This window comes from Protopterus annectens, chromosome 9.part0, assembly GCF_019279795.1.
Source record: "Protopterus annectens isolate FY-2018-M chromosome 9.part0, PAN1.0, whole genome shotgun sequence".
Lineage (NCBI taxonomy): Eukaryota > Metazoa > Chordata > Ceratodontiformes > Protopteridae > Protopterus > Protopterus annectens.
This window is the reverse complement of record NC_056743.1, coordinates 1,283,410,232-1,283,434,155: the sequence shown is the minus strand read 5'-3', so window position 1 is coordinate 1,283,434,155 and position 23,924 is coordinate 1,283,410,232. Positions and strand designations below refer to the sequence as shown.

Below are 23,924 nucleotides of genomic sequence, written 5' to 3'. Positions count from 1 at the left end.
CCTCTGGTGTGACAGCAGGGCAGCCAATCCATGCTGGTGAGTGTGTTATAACTGCAATGTTGGTAATGAAATATGCATGTCATAGGTGAGATGTAGGCCATGTACACGTAACACACCTACGCATAATGCATGCCGTGCATGTTTGCTGTAAGACATTGCACAGCTCAGTAATGTCAATAGCTGCCTCAATGACATGCAATACACAGAGCATAAGACACAGTTGTGGCAACCCCGTACTGCACATTGGATAGGCATAGTTGCAACACCTGTACACTACATAACACGTTTATCATACGCAGTACACAAAGACATGCTATATATGGTGTAACCACACACCCGCTGTAAGGTCACAATTCAGTATCCCACATGTCATCCACGCACACATGATGTACCTCAGGAGTAGAAGCCTATCATGGGGCTGTGCAACACTCTTCAACACATAACACAGTCATGTTAGACAATGCTCCCTATTGGGCACCTCATACATTCATGTACAAAGTGGCTGTGTAATATTGAGCATAGCCATGGCACTGCAGTTCAGGTACAGCATGCTAGGCGGTGGTCTGTCACACAGTAGTAGCCGTGAGTGACCACAAGATGCATGATGATGATGATGGCACATGGTACTACACCCCATCCAGTTACAGTGACCAGAGTACTACACATAGTGGTCTTTGCTTTGCACCTCATTGTTGTGTGTGTGCAAACATATGCACCTGTACACAATATGCATAGCATGTTGTGTGTGTGCTTACATATGCCAGTATACACAATATGCACAGCTGTCGCCATCTGTACAAAGAGTCACATATATGTCTTGGAATGTTATTAGGTGTATAGGTCACATGACACACATTGGGTATGTGTAGTGTTTAATGTTGCAGTCGTATAGCATGCCATGTCATGGCTGGCACCGACATATCTGCAATATGTCCCACACTCACAATAACCACTGTACAATGGCCATGTCGAGCATTGGGATTCCTTCACATCTACATGCACCACTCATCCCATGTCTGTACATTGCATGCATTTGCTACACCTGTGCCTACTATTATTTGCTCTGGACACAGACACTGTAATCAGACATGGTAATCTATGTGTCACACAGATAACACATGCAGCCATGGTATGTATACCATTGAGTGATGGTGCACAGGACATTGCGGAGCAGATAATACTTGCACAGCAATGTTGTGTCCGTGTACACATTGTGTTCCAGGGTGTAGACAATCACTGAACAACTACACACATGCATCAAAGCCATGTATAATGTCATTAAATAGGGCTGTCTACACTTGCACTGCATGGTCTTGAGCAACACATATTCTGCATGCTGACACGTGTGAGGTGACTGTTTGCCTTGTGATACTGTTACCCACCTTCACCCATATGTTCATGTGTGCATGTGTGCATGTGTGCGTGTGTTCATGTTCATGTGTGCATGTGTGCATGTGTTCATGTGTGCATGTGTGCATGTGTTCATGTGTGCATGTGTGCATGTCTTCATGTGTGCATGTGTGCATATGTGCTAACATCATGTACAGATTGGGAAGTGTGTTTCCTATCTTCCTTCCACAGGTGCTGAGTTAGGGGTGTCTGATTGCAGCAGGGAACCTGATGTCACTGCCACTAATAGTGGAGATGATGAGACATGTATTGTGGCACAGAAAGGTCTGACAGGGTCTGTTGTTGGTCCACCAATCAACATTACACAGCGTTCAACACCATCTATGCGTACATGCATACTGCCAATACATCCCACATCACCAATGGCCTTAGCTGAGGGATAGCATACAGTTGGCATTGACCAGGAGAGTGTGATACCCATGGCACGTGCATCCCCTCACAGCAGCCATAGCCAAATTACTGGAATGGTACCACATAGGCGGATGTCCAGGGGTTCTCGAGGGAGCACCACTGGTCATATTGCCGCTGGCAGACATGCCCCCAGAGGTATTACAACCTCCAGAATGTTCCGGGCTGTAATGCAGGCACAGGCACGTATGGAACGGTACACCCAACAGGGACTAAAGGTGCAGAGGGCCCATTACACTGCTATCAATGACAGCATCCGTGACCTTGCCGGTGCCATCCAGAATTACACCGAGGTCATTGATAGCCATTGGAGGGAGACATTAGATGTCCTCCACAATGTGTTAGCCATGAGCCAGGACCATGCGGGACAGATGAGAAGCTGACGCGGACGCATGCCAGCAACAGCATTAGCTGGCAGTCATCGCGGACGGACCATGGATCACAGCCGCTCCTATAGTGGCAGTACCATTGACCATTGACCATTGACCGTCCTACTAGACCATGTACACATGGCACTGACCAGTCCCAGCAGGGACATGGGTCCAGTCATCATACCTCTGCCTCTGATGATAGCACCCAGTCAGGGTTGGTACCCAATATTGCCCGTAGCACCCCTGCCAGGCACAGGTACCGTGTCCATGGCCAGAGACAGTGATCTGTATGGCCTAGCAGGTTCAGTCTGTGGCTGTCCCACAACCGCCCGTACATATCAGCCACATGTTGGAGTTGTGTGCATGCAGACACACACACATTAACCAAACAATTAGGGCTCACAGATACACACACACACATTACATCAACATTGGCCCATGCTGTACTGTTGTCCCTCACACACACACACACACACAACACACACACACACACACACACACACACACACACACACACACACAGACATGTCGATTGGATGGGTCTGTGTCGGGCTCTGGCAAACCAACAACACACCCTGTCCATGTGATGACACCTGTGCCACCTCTTGTCATCTGTAACATTGATGCAGGAACAGGCTAATATGGTTCTGATGCACAGTGTGACATTATAGCAGTGTAGCAATAATAGCAAGTTGCCAACAGGAAAGTGTAATGATATCCTTGTAGGTATATCTGAGCAGGCATTATGCATCATAGCTCTGATAGTCATTGTAGCATTGTTTACACCAGTGTTAGGTCTGAGTATGTATTGTCCACCCATGTGCCACTTGGCTGAAGTGTACAGTGTTGCCAGCATGTGTTAGTGAGTGGACAGTATGTATGTGATGTGTGCATTACAAATTAGCAGGTGTACATCTGTGAACATGGTGTGTGCGCACTGTCTGCATGTATGTGCATAGTGGACACGTGGGATGTGCGACATACCCTGTTGTACACATTGTTAACATCTCATGGTATCTTTCGATGGCCAGTATGCATTCTACTACAGATATGTACTAACATGGGTACACATGTGTGTATGACATGGGTTGACACTATGCTGTGGGTGATACTGTTGATATCGGTCAATGATCTGCAGTCTGGTAGTATACACCACCTCAACAGCATGACTATAACCAATCATTAGATGATGTCCTGACAAATGACACACAGTTGTAGGGAACTCAGTAACAGTTGGATCCTTCCAGTACTATACTATAACAGTAACCTGTGGTATTGACCGCTGCACGTTCCTGGGACCACACTTGTGTGGCATATAGCCCTCTTAGGTACATGCAGATACACTAGGGATATGTCCATCCACATCTGGAAATGCATGAATTGGCCTACACTGCATTCCCTGGATGGGACACATATCCTACACAAGGGTAGCATACAGACAAATGCCTGTTGTCCAATACATGCTGTATAGTAGTAAGCCAACTATGGCATAGTCATCCACATTTACTAGACATACTATCCCGACAGTACCACATAGGTGGTAGCCCTCAACATGTATGTTGAGTACCAATGTGTACAGACAGACACATGTTATGTCATCTGTCCCTTGGTATCCACATATCCTTAGGTATTGTGGGGTCTATCGGTGTTTCACATAACACATTAGGGGCCTGCATGCATATCCACAGAGCTGTTGTACACCTATAATGACTGTCCATTATTGCCAGTTATTGTTGTGTATGAACATGTCTGACATATACCCCAGGCAAATACCCTCACTCACAGTACTCTATAGTACGTGTCATGGGTATGTGTAGCACAGATGACCTAGGCCACGGATCACTACAGTGGCCTCACTTGTCACATACATACATATGTGACCTATGATCTGAGAAGCAGCGGCACAATCTGTCGAAGGAAACAAATGTATTCATGTAGTATGCAGGCTTCACACCTATGTACTGATTGAGGTCACATGTACACATATTTATTTGCCACGTAGATACCCGATGTGTGTAATGCACATACTGTTTTAATCATATGTCATACCGTAGTAAAAGCAAAACCCACACTGCATTGACCACCTGTGGTGCACACGCGCACACACACACTCAGTGTTGGCAGGATTCCAACTCATATCTAACTATGCTATGATACTAGAGAGATACGCATTAACATGGTGTGCTATATGCTTTACTGGGTTGTTTTTGTTCTCCTGATATATTTGTAGGATGCTGACATCATCAGGCATTCCAAAGAGGGATGCACCTCTTTTATTGTGTTTTCCCAGTCTCCAAAAAGGCTACTCCTCTCAAAGGAAATCACACACAACGTCAGTGCTTGCAGGATTCAAACTCCTACCTAACTATGTTATGATACTAAAGAGATATGCATTAACACGGAGCACTATATGCTTTACTGGGTGGTTTCTGTTCTCTTGATACATTTGTAGGATGCTGACATCATCAGACATTCCAAAGAGGGATGTACCTCTTGTAATGTGTTTTCCCAGTCTCCAAAAAGGCTACTTCTCTCAAAGGAGAACACACACATACACACACCTCCCCCACGCAGTCAGCGTTTCCAGGATTCAAACTCCTACTTAACTATGTTATGATACTAGAGAAATACGCATTAACATGGAGTGCTATATGCTTTACTGGGTGGCTTCTGTTCTCCTTGAATATTTGTAGGATGCTGACATCATCAGACATTCCAAAGAGGGATGTACCTCTTTTAATGTGCTTTCCCAGTCTCCAAAAAGGCTACTCCTCTCAAAGGACATCACACACATACATCCCCCCCACACACACTATCAGCATTTGCAGGATTTAAACCCCTACCTAACTATGTTATGATACTAGAGAGATGCGCATCAACACACCGCGCTATATGCTTTACGGGGTGGTTTCTGTTCTCCTGGTATATTTGTAGGATGCTGACATCATCAGACTGGACATGGTAATGTGTGTACACTTTCTTTTATGCAATCCCAGGAATGATCCATGTGGGTCGGCAGGTATCAACAGCTTGAACAGGACCCTGTGAGTCTCACCTTGTGTGATCTATCTGTGGACACATTGACATCCCTTCATATGTCAACACATATCTATGCGCAGATTGTTGGTTTTGTGGATACGACATGTGTCTGTGATGTTGATGAAGAGCTATTCAAAGTCTATGTGGGACATGTGTAGCTCTGTTCAGTGATGTATGTCCTGGGTGGATGCCTTGCAAATGGTGTAGCATGTCTGGGAACCATGATCTGCACATGAACATACCACAGTTGGTAGGTTTGTGTGTTTGTCAGCTTCCAGTAGCTCTGTTTATGACTTCAGCCATGATGCACTCCATGGCCTTGCAGATCAGACTTTATAGGCTTACTGGACTATACTTCCCATGGTGTGTTGTGCACCCACACTTGTGAGGAGTGCCATATGCTGCTGTAACACATTCGACAGTTCCAGATCCTGTGGAGTGGGTGAGGCTCAACAGACTGTTCAGGTGCAGGGTCTGTTTGTTCTGTAGTGCATGCATGACACATATTGGGAAACAATGTAATCCAATTGCTGCCAAGCTTTTGGCTTTGGGGGGAGCTGTTCAGCCATTCTACACGTAATATCTCCTGGTATGATGTCAGGGACTATCATCAGTGGGAGGTGGGTATGTATATATGGGCCTGTCTGACAGGATGTCAGCATTGTCAGTAAGGTACAGTTGGCCCCGACTCAGGACATATATGAGTGTACATTACTATTTATGACATAGCTGAAGGACATGTCATGATTCTCAGTCTGGACTCCTTCTCAGCTACTCTTTACAAAACACCAACAAACCTAAACATTAATCCCGGTTATACTCTTTTACACACTTAACACCCTACTGATCCTTGGTGATCAGGCTACAGAGTATGTCATCATAATATACTGGCATGTCCAGGGGTCAGTTTCGTGTGTAGTCTCCAATCCAGCTAGTGAATATTGTGGTTATGACACAATGTCACATCTGCCTCATGTACACAGACAATCTTCTCCTCCTCCCAACACACTCAGATATATGTGAGAGATGCAACAATATTGACATACAGGAGGCTGAGCTCTCTCGACCCATGACTGGCATAGTCTATCAGGTGGTGAAGGTGACCACACACACCACATATCAGTCTCACATACACCGATAGCGACAGCAATCAAACCACATTATCACACATACACATACTCGGAGGCTCTACATACACTCTGCCTAAGCAGCAGAGACCTCCAAAGCAGACACACAAACAACTGCTACCCCACTACAATACCCACATATCACATAGTTCACAATGTCAGTGTGCCACACAGTCACTGCCCTTCAGGCTAAACAACACACCTGATACACATGTAATAGGTGACACTTAATGTCAGACACACTGACGTCCCACTCACCAGGCCAAACAAGGGAATAGTCACTTTGAGCTGTCTCTCAGGTGCCAGGATCCGCCACATAACACATACACTCAGGTCACTCTAAAGCAAGTCCAGGACTGGCTCCATCATTGTCCATGCTGGTGCGTACAACCTCAGACGTTCCTCCCTGGACCACATGACATGATACATAGAGGAACTCTCTGATCATGTAGCCCAGGCCAGTATGACCCTGACCTTGTCTAGTATCTTACACTCACCAAGTATGATGTCTCAGTATACTAACAAACTGATCACATTTAACAGTTGGCTAACATAGTGTTATTCAAAGGGGATACAGTGTCTGTCAGCCTGGGGTGACATGCTCAACATGCCACGTAGCTTCCCTATGGACAGCTTGCACCTGTCACCCTTGGACTTTTGAATACTAACTAAGGCACTTGCTGCCACCATACTGCCTTATTTAAGCGGGGCTCAAAAGACAGACCCATCTCCATAGACATTACAGAGTACATGACACTGAGGGTAATGCTGCTCAACACCAGATGTATTACCCTCAAATTGCACCCACTCAAGAATCTCCTCAGTATGGAGAATAGCAATATCTGTGCACTAACAGACACATGGTTCAGGCTCCCACATGCACACCAGCACTACCAGGTTATATTTCATACCATGCTTTCTGACCACATAACTCGGAATGGCCAACACAAATAGGGGTAGTATCCATATACATCACAGATACACATACCTCTGGGTTGGTAGCACTGCACAAAGCATTGCAGACCATACATATGCACCTAACATTGTGCATATCTGCCTTTTGGTTTGTTGTTTGCTACAGACCACCCTCCCAAACTCATGAACCACACTTGGCTTTCCTGGGAACACTGGACAATATGAAGGTTTCCCCAAACACCATTATATTGAGTGACTTCAAATACCCACACATTGACTGGGGATAGTACTCAGGCCCCAACACCCTCTCCCAACAGTTGCTACTATTTGAAAACACATATGCTATGGCACAACCGGTCACCACACCCACAAGAGGGGACAACATATTGGACATGATCATCACCAACATGAGGAATCTATGTTCCACACCTGAGATATACCCCTCATTGGTAAGGTCAGAACATACATTTATCTCACTGGACATCCATATCCCGTCCCCACACCCATCCTGGGTAATCTTGGTGAACTTTCTAAAAGCAAACGTCACACTTCTCCATACCACGGTGGTATCCTTCAGAGACCCTGGATCAGTGGTAAGTATGGCTCAGCCTACTGAATCCTTTACATACACATTCTATGGACACCTAGTGGACTGCATGGATCGTGCTATCCAAAATAACAACTGGACTCACTCCTCCAATGTCAGGGGACCTGTCTGGTAGACCCCGGTCATTAATACGCTATACAACAAAAGGAGAAAGCTACTACATGATAGAGCTCAATCCCAGACAGGGAAGGCATCTGTGATCTATACTAGCAGACAGCTACAATCACTCGTGTATTTATGTCAGGCCCACTTCTAACGGACAATTGCACTAGTCACAACGGACACTCACAAGGCCTTCTTCAGTTAATTCAGGTACCTGGCTGGACACTCACTGATATGCTGTGTGTTACTGCATACTGATTAAACATACTCTGAAGCCACAGACATTGCCAACATCCTGGCAAACAGGCTCAGTGCAGATGTCTCCCCCCATCCCCCCTAAGTAGGTACTGTCCATCCCAACAGAGTGTAACCTCCCTGACATCATGAATAAACAGGTGAGTGCTGCCCTCCCCACAGCGGACAACACAGCATCAATGGGACCAGACGGTGTCCCGGCCTGTGTTGTACACGGCCTTCATGACAGACGTAACCCTCACATTACGTCACTGTTCAATATCAGAGTTACTGCAGGATTTGTACCCACGGAAAGGTGTACAGCGATAGTAGTCCCGCTCCACTGAATACTGCCACAACAGACCACAGACAATATCAGCCTATAAGGCTAACTAGCCTCTTTGGCAAAGCTATGGAGCGTATTGTAATGGGACTCATGCACATAGACATGGGAAACCTACACACACTGGGTCCTACACATTACAGCATTGTTGTGGGCAGATCTTGCCTGTTGGACCTGTTTGTATTCTTTAAACAGTCACCAGGTCCATCAGTGTTGGGGCAGTTGTCCACACAGCCTGCCTGGACCTTGCACAACCCTTCAACACAATACCCCACTTGGCCATTATGCATAGGCTCACCGGCATCAATATCAACACATATCTCACGCGATGGATTGCTACCTGGATCAGGGATAGCACCCACATGCTCAGTGTTGCAGGTGCCATGTCTGACTATACACCAGTTACACATGGCATCCCACAAGGCTCAGTCCTGGGACCTCTCTTGTTCAGTATATATTTGTGTGACATACAGGCTATCACAGGAGGGATATGGCTGCTCATGTTCACAGATGACTGCAAACTGGGTGCCATAATCAACTCTCCAGCTGGCACATGCATACTCATACAGGGTCTCACAGAGATAGGATGACTGGTGCCTGAGCCATGGCCTACAGCTACATGCCATTAGTTGCATAGTCATCGCCTTTGAGAATGACAACATGCCCACAAATTACCACATAGGTAGTAATCCATTACATACGGTAGTAGTTGTTATGGGTTTGGGGACATGACCTGTTCGTACTCTCGCCTTTGACAATCACATTGCCAAAGTGGTTAGACAGTACTTCTACATAGCCCACCATATCCCACATGGTTTCACATGTTGATCACGTGTGGTCATTGTGCCCCTATATTCATCATGACCATGCTTGGTTACTATGCCACATTTGGGATGTACCTTACCAGACACCTGCAGCAACTGTAATGGCCACAAATATTACTCATCAAGCAGATGTAGGGACTCACATGGATGCCTTGCACAGTTCAGATACAGTAACTCCAGCTCTACTCAGTCACTTACCTCCTACATGGATGTGTTGTGTGCCTGTAGTTTAAGGCAATATCTGACCCAGAATTAATGGATATGCTCCACCTCAGGATATCCAACTCCCTTGGAGCTACACACTCCAGGGACATATACCTCAGCACAGATGTTAATAGGACATGCTGGGGGGACAGATTATTATCCAAAAGGCTCTACTCACTGCAGAGTGTAGTCCCAGTTTTTGCATAGGCAGAGCCACCCACCGACCACCTACAGGTGACATCTTGACAAGTGGATGGGTGATCGTATGTTTACCCATGGGATATCTACTGGGTCCCTGCTAAACAGAGGCAGAATACACTAAACGTAAATGGGCTATCTTGTGTGACCTACTATTCACAGGCACAGTGTTCTGATTTGACTGGGTTGCAGAAGCCAAACACACTCTGGCTATGCTTGTGCATGCCCTAGGGCAGATAGCCTAGTATCAACCTCTGAACCTATGATAATTTTCATGATGCACAATGTTTATTGCTGATACTGTTTGCAGGTTTTTATCATCTTTGCTTTCCCACTTTCTATGAACCGCTTAGGTATCTGCAGAACATATTTGATTATGACAGGGTTCCACTATATTATATACATGTCTGTTGTCATATAAGTGTGTGCACAGGGCAGATCGCTGGATAGTGAGAGGTTCCTGGGTTAACACATGCAACTACCTGATATGTGTGGCCCACTGCTGTACTCCAACATGGCCTAAGTGTGTGAGCATGCCCAGTTCAGACTGTCAGTGTTCTGTTGCCTGACATTTGTCTCATGCATTCAAGTGTGTGAGCATGCCCAGTGTAACCTTTCAGTATGTTGCTGTCTGAGGTCCACTACATTTGTTGATGTATGTGTACATGTCCAATATTAACATTTCTACTGTGTGTGTTGAAAGTCAGGTTCTATTCTTACTGCAAGACTCACCTTTGTGTCATAACTCGACAAGGATTATGCTGTGCCTGCAGGGTTTAGTGGTTCAGTACTATGACTATAGTGCACAGTATCCTGTGTTTGAGGCCCATCACCGCTTATATTTTCATACTGAGCAGACCAGACTGCTTAAGGGCCAGTAGAGCAACTATGAGCATGTTGGCTTTTGTTCAGCTATGACCTACTTAGACCCAGCTTGTCCAACATTGCTCAATATTAACCATCATTGCTGGACGTTGGCCAATATCACTCAACATTGACCACATTTGTACTAATTGGTGTGTGCTATTTTGTTTACATATACTACATGGCGGTAAATGCTGTTTAGCACTGCTTTATATTGTTTAACACATGGCAATCGTGCCTCAGGTGTTGATGCAGGGCTGCCTATGTTGGATGCACATACTACACTCCCTATACATGTTTGAAAGCAGGTAGTGTCAACGTAGGCATCCCTTTTACTATATGTGCGGATCAGAGAGAGGTATCATTTCCAGAGTTCCTACTGAGCCAGTGTATGTGCTATGCATTGCCTCTTTGCCAAGGCCAAAGCATGCTAGGCACGCCTCCTTCTGCCTACTGGAGCAGGCTCAAGTTGTTCCTCCTCTGAGTCACGCTCTGCCTGTGATGGCCTTGGCAATGGTGGGGGGGCTGTTTGGCCCGGGCCTATGCTGGTCCTGCTACAGCTGTTTTCACAGGATCCTATTATGTAGCATAGCACATACCATGACAATTTGGGTACATGTAGTTAGTGAGTACTGCAAGGCTCCACCAGATGTGTCCAGGCACCGGAACCATGACTTGAGCAGCCCAAACATACGCTCGATTATATTTTGTGTTTGTGCGTGTGCCTCATTATGGCATTCCTGTTCAGGTGTGTGTGCGTTTCTGATGGGCGCCATCAGCCATGGCTCCAGTGCATAGCCAGTATCCCCCACTAGGTGACCATGTGGGATGTCCCCATTGGCAAATGTCTGGTACAGCTGTGTTAGATGCCAGATATGGGAATCATGGTAGCTTCCAGGGCAGCCAGCACACACATTCAGTATTATGCCCTGGGCTTCACACATGGCATGGCAGTTGATGGAAGGGAAGCCCTTGCGGTTGAAGTAGACCCTACCCCACTCACCGGCTGGTGCATTGATGCATATGTGCATGCAGTCTATTGCACCCACTACCTCAGGGTATTCCACTATTTGCTGGAAGAGATGCATATTGCTGGCCAATACCTCACAGGAATTGGGGAAATATACATGATCACCGACATGTGCTGACATGGCATCCAGGAACTGGTGCAGTACCCTGGATGCTGATGCCTGTGATATCCCCATCATATCACCAGTTGGTCTCTGGAAGGTACCTGTTGCTAATATTCTTAGGCCAACATATACCTTAGTTTTCACTGGTATGGGTTCCCCTCTCTTGGTTCTGTGTGTGAGGCGTGGCCTGCACAGCTCAACAATTTGCTGCAAGAGGTCTCTGTCCACTCTATAGCCTCCACTATCTCCAGCTCATGTAGCCCCTGGTAGGTTACCCTGGGCCTGTACATTCTTCTCCATCTCCTCACTGTGGGTTGTCCAGCAGCATTTGCATTATCACCACCCTCAGCATGTTGCATATGTCGCCTTATAACAGCAATGGCAGCCCCTAACATTTTTTGTCTCAGTAAAGCTTTTTCAGTTTTCACTTCCATTAGCTTACTGCAGTGTTGCAGTGTCTCTTGAGAGAAACATAATGAACTGTTGTTTGCAGAGTTTTAAGTGCTGGGCTGGGCTGGTCTAGTGTTCTGCCTGGGTAATTGCCTGATTCTGATTGTTTTCACCTGCTAGCTCTGCTAGTACTCCCTGGTAACTTTTCTACTATTTGGTGTGCTTCCTTTTTCCTTTCTGTTTCCTCAGGGGGGAGCACCACGCACACAAGCGCAAACACGTGCACAGCAGCTAACACGTGCGCACACATGCTTACATGGACTAAAACTTGCTTATTCTTGTTAAAACGCACGCACACCAGCGCAAACGTGCTTACAACTGTTTACACAGCCTTACATATGTTTACTCAAGCTTACACGCACACACACACACTTACACGCGCACACACTGTCTTACTCAGGTTTACAGTCACGCACATGCGCGCATGGACACTCAGCAAGAAACTTTGGTGTTATCCACGACATACACCTTCAATTTCTTGACTTTACCTAGCCTACCTGTTGACACGCCTCTTTCAATAATATGTAATTGTCAGCTGACACATGACACTCTGCTCCAATGAGCTTCAGTCCTTTCATACATACCCCCTTGTGATGTCACCTATCTTCTACTCTGTTACTCCCCTTATCCTACTCCTACACTCCACTGACTGTGCTCATTTCCTATGTAAACTTGCGATTCACTATCCTAACTCTCATTTGCATAGGATTGCCTACTAATGCTTGGTTACATCTCTTAGACTGAGCTTCTACCCTTAGCAATCTCTACTCGATGGCCATGTTGTCTTCAGCCTGTCATTCACTTGCATTGTAAATTCATTTTAGCTATAAAATCCATATTTGTGGATCTTAATTATTAATTTTCTGTTTTTTAGGGTGTAGCGTGTTTGCGCGGTGCTGCGCTACGGTTAAACCCCGGAGATCGGGATGAAAAAAAAAGTTATTTTATTTCTATTTTGCATCACTTCCCATTGCCAATGGCCATATTTTTGGCCATTGGCATGCTTCCTCCTGTAAATGCATGCTTTTTTTTGCAGCTGTCACAGCTCTGTTTTGCTATTTGCAGAACCGTACTCAGTTATCAACTGAGTACATTTCTGCAAATAACACTACTCCTACTCGGACAGGTTTGTGTTTCCTGGATCGCAAATTTACCTCATTTGCATAGCTTTTGCCTGCAATTGAGGTAATTTGCATATCCAAGCCCTGTCCATGTAGGACTAGTTTTGAGAGCTCAGTTGCACGCCCCTACCAGCTGTTCCTGGATCGCTCAGCAGACATGTTGGCTGCATGGAGTCTTACTCTACTCTTAGACTCCGTGCAAGCCTTCGTGAATCCGGCCCGATGTGTTTTTCGTGAAAGTGCATTTCATGTAAATGCACTTTCGCTGAACTGGACTCATTTATCTGCAATTTGATAAAGTGACTTTTCGATGGGTTGAACTAAGCCCATATATATATATATATATATATATATATATATATGAGAGAGAGAGAGGTGTAATTCAAGAGATCAAACTGTCAAAAGTTCAAACACTTGAAACTGAAGCTAAATAGTTCAAAAAATAAGCTTTTTGAATGTTGCTAGTATTTGGTTGTGCAAAATCTTGGTACGGTAGGGACCGGGAATTTGGCCTTTCCCCAATTTAGTGCAAACTCTGAGTTGGTATCTATAATTATCAAGAGATTTGGGCCTGCAGGGAGGAGGGAGCTTGCCCCCTGCAAAAACATATATATATTTGTTTGCCTGTTTTTTTGTTTTGAATCTTTGTGATTTAACATATTTTTTTGTTCATATTATATGAACACCATGTAATCCTTCGCTCTGAAATCCATCCCCTGTTTATACTATAAAAAAAACTTGTTAGTAAATTAAAACCATGTTCTAATACCCCTGACAACTTACCTTCCAACTTTATCAAGTCAGCTGCTGAGAGCATAGCTCTTCTCATTTGTATACTAATTGATCGCTCTATCCAAGAATCCTATGTACCCCTCCTCTGGAAAAAAAGCCTTCATCATTCCCTTACATAAAGGAGGCAACAACACTGACATCTCTAACTTTCACCTAATAGCCATCCTGTCCCCTATTTCAAAAATACTTGAAAAGTGTATTCATCTACAACTCTCACCTTACCTTTTAGACAATCATCTCATTACCCCTACACAACATGGTTTTAGACACAATCACAGTGCCACCACTGCCCTCCTATCATTCACTGAGAACATCAACCATGCCCATGACTCAGGAAACATTGTATCTTCGATTTTCTTAGACTTATCCAAGGCTTTTGACACCATCTCATACTGTTCTACTATCTAAGCTCTCTCACCTTAATGTTTCCTCCCCAACTCTCAACTGGTTTTCAAGTTACCTCTCAAATAGGCAACAGGCTGTTAAATGGAATAACTGTACCTCCTTCTATCAAGATACCCCCACCGGCATCCCCCAAGGCTCCATACTAGGTCCTTTACTCTTCAATATCTTCATAAATTACTTCCATCTTTGCATCCCAAATGCTAAACTCATACAATATGCTGTCGACTCTACTGTCATTTGCTGTGCCAAATCTCTTCCCACACTCTTGCAAGAAACTCAAGCTGCCTTTAACAGCACTGAGGATTGGATGCTAAACAATCACATAGCTCTCAATACATCCAAAACCAAAATCATGCTATTCACCCCATCTAAAAACATCAAACAGACAAAAATTCCTTCTCTATAATAAGCTGTAATAAAACTCAGATCAAAATAGTCCCCTATACCAAGCTTCTAGGAGTCCGTATTGACGAACAACTAAAGTTTGACATTCACCTTCAAACTAACATTAAGAAACCTCACCAGAAACTTGGCATGCTTTACCGCCACAATTGCTATCTAACCTCCTCAACACAACTTACCCTCTCTACTACTTACCTCCTCCCCTCTCTCATGTATGGAGCTCCTATCCTTACTAACCTACAACCCACCCTTAAATCTAAACTGTCATCCTGCTACAATAAAATTTCAAAGTTTGCTAGACCGCCAAATCTTCCTCTCACAATTGTAACTCCTTACACTCCCTAAAATGGCTAAAGCTTCCCAACTTCATCTCTTACATTCAACTCTCCACTGACCATAAACTCATTTTCAAACTTTCTCAATGCTCATCTCTCTCATCCACCCTTACCATGCACCTTCCTGATCGATCCCTCAGGTCTAGCAATCAGAACCTTCTTGAAGTGTACAAGCCATTGCGCACTCCAGGCAAATTTCTCCTACCTTTTTCCCTTGCATGGAAATGGAATTCACTTCCTCCTCATATTCGAACTACCTAGAACCTCTCATCTTTTAAGACCTTACTCCACTCTTATCTCTCTTCTAAATGGGAGTGCTCCTGTTCCCACCCCTCCTAACTTCTATACCATACTTGTATTGCCACGGTAACATGCCAACTCTATAGGCTATCTACCACACAGTAACCTGATTGCTTAGCAGACCAAAAACCTACAACCTTGACATGCCACACAGTCCTGTTACGACATGCCACACAGTCCTGTTATTTTCTGTCTTGTAAAATTGTTTGTAATAACTTCTGCTGATTATCTTCACAATTGCCCGGTATTAATACTGATATGATCTATGATGCTGTTATTTCTGTATGTTTGTAATAACTTCTGCTGATCTATGATGCTATTATTTCTGTATGTTTGTAATAACGTCTGCATTTTGTTGTTTTCATAATTACCCTGTATTAACCTTGAGGTGATTTATGTTGCTATTATTTGTGTATGTATGTACTTGGAACTTTTCTCCTCAGGCCTCCATTGAAAAAGGACCCATTCTGGCCTAATGGACTTTCCCAGTTAACAAACTGCAAATGCAAATAAAAATAAATAAAATGAAGGCAAATTGCTATTGAAACTTCTACAAGATTTCATTCAGCCCTAAGATGGTGTGCAGTGTGGAAAATGAGTATGAAAGAAATGCCACAAAGTGTGAGAAACTACTAAGTCACGTGAGAGTATGGGGGATTCATTTTTTAGGAATGGTAGCACACTCTGGGGAAAGGAAATATATTTAGGGTGTAGCTGTCCTTTAATCACATGAATCAGGACTACTATTGTGAATAGGTCCTTTTGTGGAGCATTGAGAAGTCAATGACAGCATTAAAACAGTCGACCAAAGATTTGCAGGGTTTTGGGATAATAAAAATGTCTGTTAGAAGACATTAGCAATATGAAGGCTTAAGTATGTGCTGAGGACTGCTGATGTCCCTTGGGAATATGTAGGTTCTGAATGCATCTATCAGTGGTTATTCGAAAAGCAATATACATACTTATTACTCTCCAAGGCAAATGTGGAGGCAGAGGGTGTGGTCCGCCCCGGGTGCAAACAGTAAGGAGTGCAGCTGTGCGGGTGCAAACAGTAAAAGGGTGCAGATGTGCCTTTTAAAAGCCTTTTGCATTTAAAATAAGAAAAGCTTAAACTAAAACCTGAGCCAGATCCTTTAAGGGCATATTTCTTTAAGAACTCTCTGTCTGTGCATCTCTATGAGCATCAACGCACTGTTGCATACTCCTTTCCAGCATTCCAAATACGTGTGTGTGTGTGTGTGTGTGTGTGTGTGTGTGTGTGTGTGTGTGTGTGTGTGTGTGTGTGTGTGTGTGTGTGTGTGTGCGTGTGTGCGTGTGTGCGTGTGTGTGTGTGTGTGTGTGTGTGTGTGTGTGCGTGTGTGTCCGCTAGCATTCCTCTAATCTGGACAAAGCCTAAAATAATGTGGGGACAAAAGCCCAAAATTAGGGACAGATTTTAAAAATTGCTGTTATACACTTAGAAAGTTGCTAGAATAACAGAATTTATGTTAGCATGCATTTCTGGAAAAATGTGAAGTCTGAAACTCAATGATTTACTAGAAAGCCACAAATCTTCTAAGGAACAGACCAAAAATCTGAGGCAAAAATCTGGACATTCTCGACAGTTTAGACTATGCAGGTCTGTGAGGAACAGACCAAAAATCTGGGTATTTTGGGCAATTGAGAGCTATACAGATTAGTAAAGTTCTTGAGGCTCAAACCCTATACTTTGGTTATAGAAGATAAGAGTCTGAATCCTCTACACCAACTACCAAACTAGTAACAAATGAGTTTTGGTGCATTTTCAAGGAATTGAGTTTCAGTGCATTTACAAGGAATTGTAAGCTTCAGTACATTTTCAAGGAATTGTCAGAGATTTGGGATGCATGGCTAGTAGGCTTAAAAAGGCCCTTGTGGTCGTTAACCTAGTAAACACCTATGAACCTTAGAATTTTGAGATTCAGGGGAAGAGAGTTTTACTGCTGCTTATGCTAAGTCTATTTTCAATGTGGATCTATTTTGGTTAGCGTATCATCATAGCATAACTGGTAGCACATTTGCTTTTTTGATGCAGAAGGCTGTGGGTTCTACTCCCATAGCATGTATATGGATTATTAATACTTTGTTCTACTTTAAGGGGAAGGGCGGTGCTGTAGTCCTGAGTGTGTCCTCCTATGGATGAGATGCCTAGTAACAATGAACCTGTTGTCATTTTGCTATCTGTTCCTTACTGCAATTTTACCAATTCTTTTTTACTGTAATATAGGCAATATATTCTTCAATGGCAGCAGGCACTGACTTTGTAGATGAGACACTGAAAAAGTTGTTTGCAGCAACTTCATTAATTATAGATCTGTTTAGTGTATAATTATTCAGATGACTTTTACTTCTGCAGAGATTATGTATATTGACTGGTATTGGTCTATTGTAATGACAGACGGTTGAGAGGTCTTTTATGGTTGAAATGTTCTGAAATGGGAAGTTTTGTTATTATCGGGTCATACATTTTGTTTCATTGCTTACTGAAAAAAATGTTTGAAACTACAAATTTAAAACACACTCTAACAAGTGGAGCTGTATTATACAAGGAGTATAATTTAATACAATCAGGAAGGTGAATCAAAGAACAAGTGCATGCATGCATTGTCTTGAAAATGTGTGCAAGGTGCCTACAGTTTGAAAACAATGAAAGGTAAACTTTATCTGCCTCTGGCCAGATGTATTTTCTTTGAATTGGGTTTCAATGCAGTTTCAGGGAATTTAAGTTTCAATGACAGAGAAGTTTACTGTTAATGCTAAGTCTGTTTTCATTGCTGACGCTGTATTTTGTTTAGCAAATGTTTATCAGTGTTTGCACTATAAAAATTTCAAATAAAAATTTTAGATTAAATCCAAATATCTGTAATCATTGTAGAAGAAGAAAATAACATGCACACTGAAAGATTTGAACAGTCCTTATGGTAAATGGGGAGAAATAGCTAAGTAATGGGATAACGGAATGGCTATGGGTGGGGTGGATTGCTGTGTGAGAGAAAAGGGCCTGATCCATTAACCTGCCTAGCAGTCCATTGACCGTGATCAAGCTCTGAAGTAAACACTTTGTTTCTTCCTCTTGTATGCGTTTGTGTATCCATGCATCCATGAATGAAACTGTGGTATAGGATTGGAGGAAACTTGGAAGGAACTACAGAAAAGATAGAAGAGAACCACGGTTATTTATAAAATTAACAGCAGCCTTCTAATTGTACAGTAGTACAATACAGTACTGAGTTTTGCAGAGGAAATGTTTTTTCTTTTTTTTTTTTTTTTTTTGGCAAGTAAATATTTGTGTTAATAAATTGCAATATTTTTATTATTTTTTGGGGGGGTTGCCAACATTGTTGTAGATTAATGTAACTTATCCTTTTCATTTGGTTCATTTAAATGCCACCCTCAATGTGCATTTGTGTGAATAAATCTGAATAATTATGTTTTTTTGGAGAGGGTGGCAGTAACTTTGTCTTTTTCATATTATTTTAAAGGCTGGCTAGTGTGAATTTGTGTGAAATACAATTATTTTGTCTTGGGTGGGGGTGGCTAGCTATGCCATGGGAACTTATCCTCTTCATTTGCTCAGCTTAAAGTCTGGTATTAAGGGCTGGCTAGTGCACATTTATGTGAAATAAATTGGAATATTTTTTATATATTTTTTATTTCTTGGTAGGGGCATGGCTAGCTGTGTTGATGAAACAACTGGTGCTTTAAGTTGAGAAAATGAAGAGGATAAGTTCCCAGAGCACAGCTAGCCACCCCCAATTTACTTTACACAAATGCACACTAACCAGCTTTTAAAATAACGTTAAAAGGCCAAAGTTACTGCCAGCTCCCCCAAAAAGCATAAATATTCAGCTTTATTAACAAAAATGCACCTTAAGGGTGGAATTTAAATTGACCAAGTAAAAAGGACAAGTTACATTTATCCACAGCACAGCTGGCAAACTTCCCTCTCCAAAAAGGATAAATATATTCCAATTTATTAACACATATATTCACTTAAAAACCTTAGTAGCAGAATTGAAGCTGAGCAAATGAAAGGGCAAGTAACTTTAACCTATAACCCAGCTAGCTACCTCCAACCCACCAAAATAAAAAGAGGGCATAAGAGTGCAATGAAAAAAAGAATACAAATGTGCAATTTCAAAATATGTAAACAAATTTGCACGCACACACACACACACACACACACACACACACACACACACAGCATACAGCACATGCGCATACACACACAGACACACACACACACACACACACCACCCTCCCCCCACAACCAGTCCAGTGTCCCATTACTTAGCTGTTTCTCTCCAGTTGCCATAAACACTGTTCAATCCTCTCAGTGTGCAAACTATTTTCTTCTTTACTTCTACAATGATTACAGATATTTGGATGCAATTTCAAACTTTTATTTCAAATTTTATAGCACAAACACTGATAGACATTTGTTAAACAAAACAATACAGTGTCAACAATGAAAACAGACCTGGCATTAACAGTAAACTTCTCTGCCGTTGAAACTTACATTCATTGATACAGTATTGCAACCCACATTCAAGGAAAATGCATCTGGCCAGTGGCAGATAGATAAAGCTTACCTTTGAGCTGTTTTCAAACCATGGGCCCTCTGCACACATTTTTAGGACTACGCATAAATGCATGTTTTCTTTGATTCACATTCCTGATTGTTTTAAATTATGTTTCTTGTTTAATACAGCAACAGTTGTTAGAGTGTATTTTTCATTTGTAGTTTTCAACATTTTCCCAGTAACAGTGGAACAAAATGCTATGAACCAATACTGACAAAAGTGTCCATTTCAGGACATTTCAACCATAAAAGGACACTTAGACTACTGTCATTATAATCCACCAATACCTGCACTTGCCACTTTATTGACTGTGTACACATCACATGTCTGATTGTGATTAAAAATGGCGATAGTAAAGGATCCCAATTCGCTTTGCACAAATGCACCATAATCCTGCAAAGTCAGAATAATGACTTTTTAGCTTTGTCATCTCAGCAGGGTTAGTCATTTTTTATCCACAGGCATCCCATAAACCCATAATTTATAGCTAGATTTTTGAATGCATTCTTCTCAAGGGTCTTGGTCAAACTAATGATATTGATAATGACCAAAGTCACACATTTCAAATTTGTTTCACAGAAACACAGTAGACAAAGTATTATAACTGAATTCACATGCGTGGACACACACACACACACACACACACACACACACACACACACACACACACACACACACACATGCGCGTCCTGCAAAGCCAGAAAGCCAGATTAAAGTCTGCTTAAAAATGACCAGGTGATGAGCATAAGGTACTTTCAATCACTGAGAACTCCCCCACCTCCAACAGGAGTTTTAGCCACTTTGTTGACTGTGTATACCCCTCATACCTCTCAACTGTTCCTAATTTTCAGGGACGTCCCTGATTTTGACTCAAATTTTTGCTCTGTCCCCCTGAAGCCCTCCTAAAACTACTGACTTTGGGCAGAAAGGTGGTGAATTACACTTAATGAATAATGACAATAATTAAGAGTTATACACTTCTTTTACTTCAGAAAAGGTGTATCAATTCATATGCTCTGATTCTCTCAATGTTTCAACTTAATAGCACTAATATTTTAAAAGTGTCCCTGATTGTCTCTGATTTTTTCTTGACTGTCCCTGATTGGTTGAGAGGTCTGATACCCCTTATTCTTATGAAGAAATAAATCACATGTACGTTATTGGTAGCTTTGGATGAATTACAAAAAACTGTTGAAAGATCATTAGCATCTGACCATGAGATCCAGCCATGTGTTACACAGTTTAAATAGAAGAGTACTTACGAGAGCTTAACAAATATTAACCACCCAGTAACATATGCTAAGTCAATATGCACAATCTCTGTAGAAGTAAAAGCCATCTTAATAATTCCACTTTAAATATAACTACTGCTAATGCAGGTGTTGCTGCAGGCAAACAACTTTTATTTCAGTGTTTCATTTATGAATGCAGCACTTGCTGCCTTTAAAGAATAAATTACCTATGTTACATTAAAAACTGTTGCACTGGTGATATTTCCATAACAAAACTAGATTAGCTATGCAATAAGGAACGGCTGGCAAACAACAAAAAGGGTCATAGTTAGTAGGCATGCAGTCTTGGAGATCGTTAAGGAGCCTAGCCCAAATTCTTAATTGTTCTAAAGCACCATTTGGTTAAGTGACTTGCTCAATGTCACACAGTAGTTAAATGAAGGTGGACAGATACAATGCCTGTACCCTTGCCACAGGAAGCAGCCCATTAACAAGTCAAAGCTTTAGTCTTCTTTGCTAATTGCCAGCATCGCAGTTTTTAACAAAATGCAGAAATCCTTCACAATCTGATCTTGCATAGAAGACTGTATCACAGTAATATGTACAAATGACTGCATAAAAAATGCTGAAGATCATACACCTCTGATAATCAATCCAAATAATGCAGATTATATGACCTGACAAATGTCAACCCCTTTACAATTTCTAGAGGTTGTAAAGAAGGTACTGCAAAAATGTATTACTAAAATGCAACATTTAGACTATATTACACAATTCAAGCCTATTAATGAATTAATTCATTCTTTAGTGCAATAAATAAAGCAAAACAATTAAGTGCTGAAGTAGCTTTTGTTCAACAAGTCACAAGATATGCAAAACTCAGAAATATTACTGCATATAGCTTTCAGTTATTTGGGAAGGGAGCTTACACGCTTGGATGAGACCTACATCTCATTTCTTAACTCCTTATGTCTTGTCTGTCATCAAGAGTAGCTATTCCCTGTGACATCACTCAGTACAGGTGTGACTTATTTGAATAGCTTATAGTGCTGCATTGTTGCAGCATACATCGCCAGAGTCAAATGAGGTGCATCGTGGACAAATGGGGCCTTATATAGGGGAAATAAATCAAGCCGCCACCAGCCGTACCAACAACTCATTCCTTTGCTGCCTCTCCCCAGTTACAATAAGTACCATTCAAACCCATCTATGTGGATACTATTTTATTCTTTACTTTTACAATTACCGCAGAGATTAGGATTTCATTTAAAACTTTTATTTCAGATTTTACAGAAAACAAATGCTAGACATTTTCTTAACAAAACACTCATTGAAAGTAGACTAAATATGAAAAACGGAAAAAAATCTCTTCCCTTGAAACTTACATGAAGTTAAATGCATCTGACAACCAATTAAACTGCAAGAGATATGTTGAGATTCATACTCACCTAGCAATATAGTGAAGAACTAGTTGATGTCTATGTGAAAGGTATAGGCATTTAAAAGACAAACATATAAAGCATTTGCTAACAGCCTTCGACAGCCCAATGGAGACAAGTGCCCTTTTTAGGAGCAGTCCAGGAGTGCCGTCTGGTGAATTAACTTGTCAGGATCACAGAGATGACAAGTAAAGGCTGAAGGAATCATACCATGTGGTACAAAAAGCAACTGTTTAGCAGCTTATACTCTTTCTTTTCCACATTAAGTGCTAGCTAAACTCTTGCAGAATGAACAGTACATTTACCCCTGCATGCCTGCAAAAAACAAGCTGAACTAAAAATGCATTAATCACTAAAATATTATTATTAAATTCATATACTGCATGATGTCCAATTTATTAGCAGTTAAATAATAAACAAATGTTAACAGTAAGAAAACCAATGATCAACATCAAAAGAACATGGCTCATATGATGATGCTCATATTTACTGCAGTCAGTTTCCCATCTTCCTTTACACCACAACTACACAGACTCATGGGTAGTTCAAGGAACTTTTGAGTAGTCTAGCCCAAAATTCCAGTTGCCCCAAAGCACTGTCTGGTTAAGTGACTTGCTCAAGAACAGGTCATAAATATGAGGCGAATCAGAGATTCTGTGCAAAACTGGAGACAGATAAGAGCAGACTGCTCTAAATTACTTAGAAAGTTAACATAGCAATAGGTTTTGCATCAACATGTATTTTGTGTGGACCACAAAAACTGTGAAACTCTAGGATCTGACACTGACTGTAATCCAGAGTGATTTATGAAAGAAAAAAGTTAATAGGGGCCTGGAAGTTGGATTAAGGCTCTTGCCACCTGTACTTAAGGTATAGGGTTTAACAATGCAAATGTGCACACACACACACACACACACACACACACACACACACACACACACACACACACACACACGCACACACGCACACACACACACACACACACACACACACACACACACACACACACACACACACACACACACACACACACACACACATGCCCCTTTCCCTGAGAATGTCCTGCTG

At 42.4% G+C, this 23,924-nt stretch overlaps 1 protein-coding gene across 1 annotated transcript in view; it reads left to right on the top strand.

Annotated features, from left to right (window-relative positions):
- POLD2 (DNA polymerase delta 2, accessory subunit) overlaps positions 1-23,924 on the top strand; it is an 818,333-nt gene that overhangs the window by 74,222 nt on the left and 720,187 nt on the right. The gene's annotated exons all lie outside the window — the stretch shown is intronic.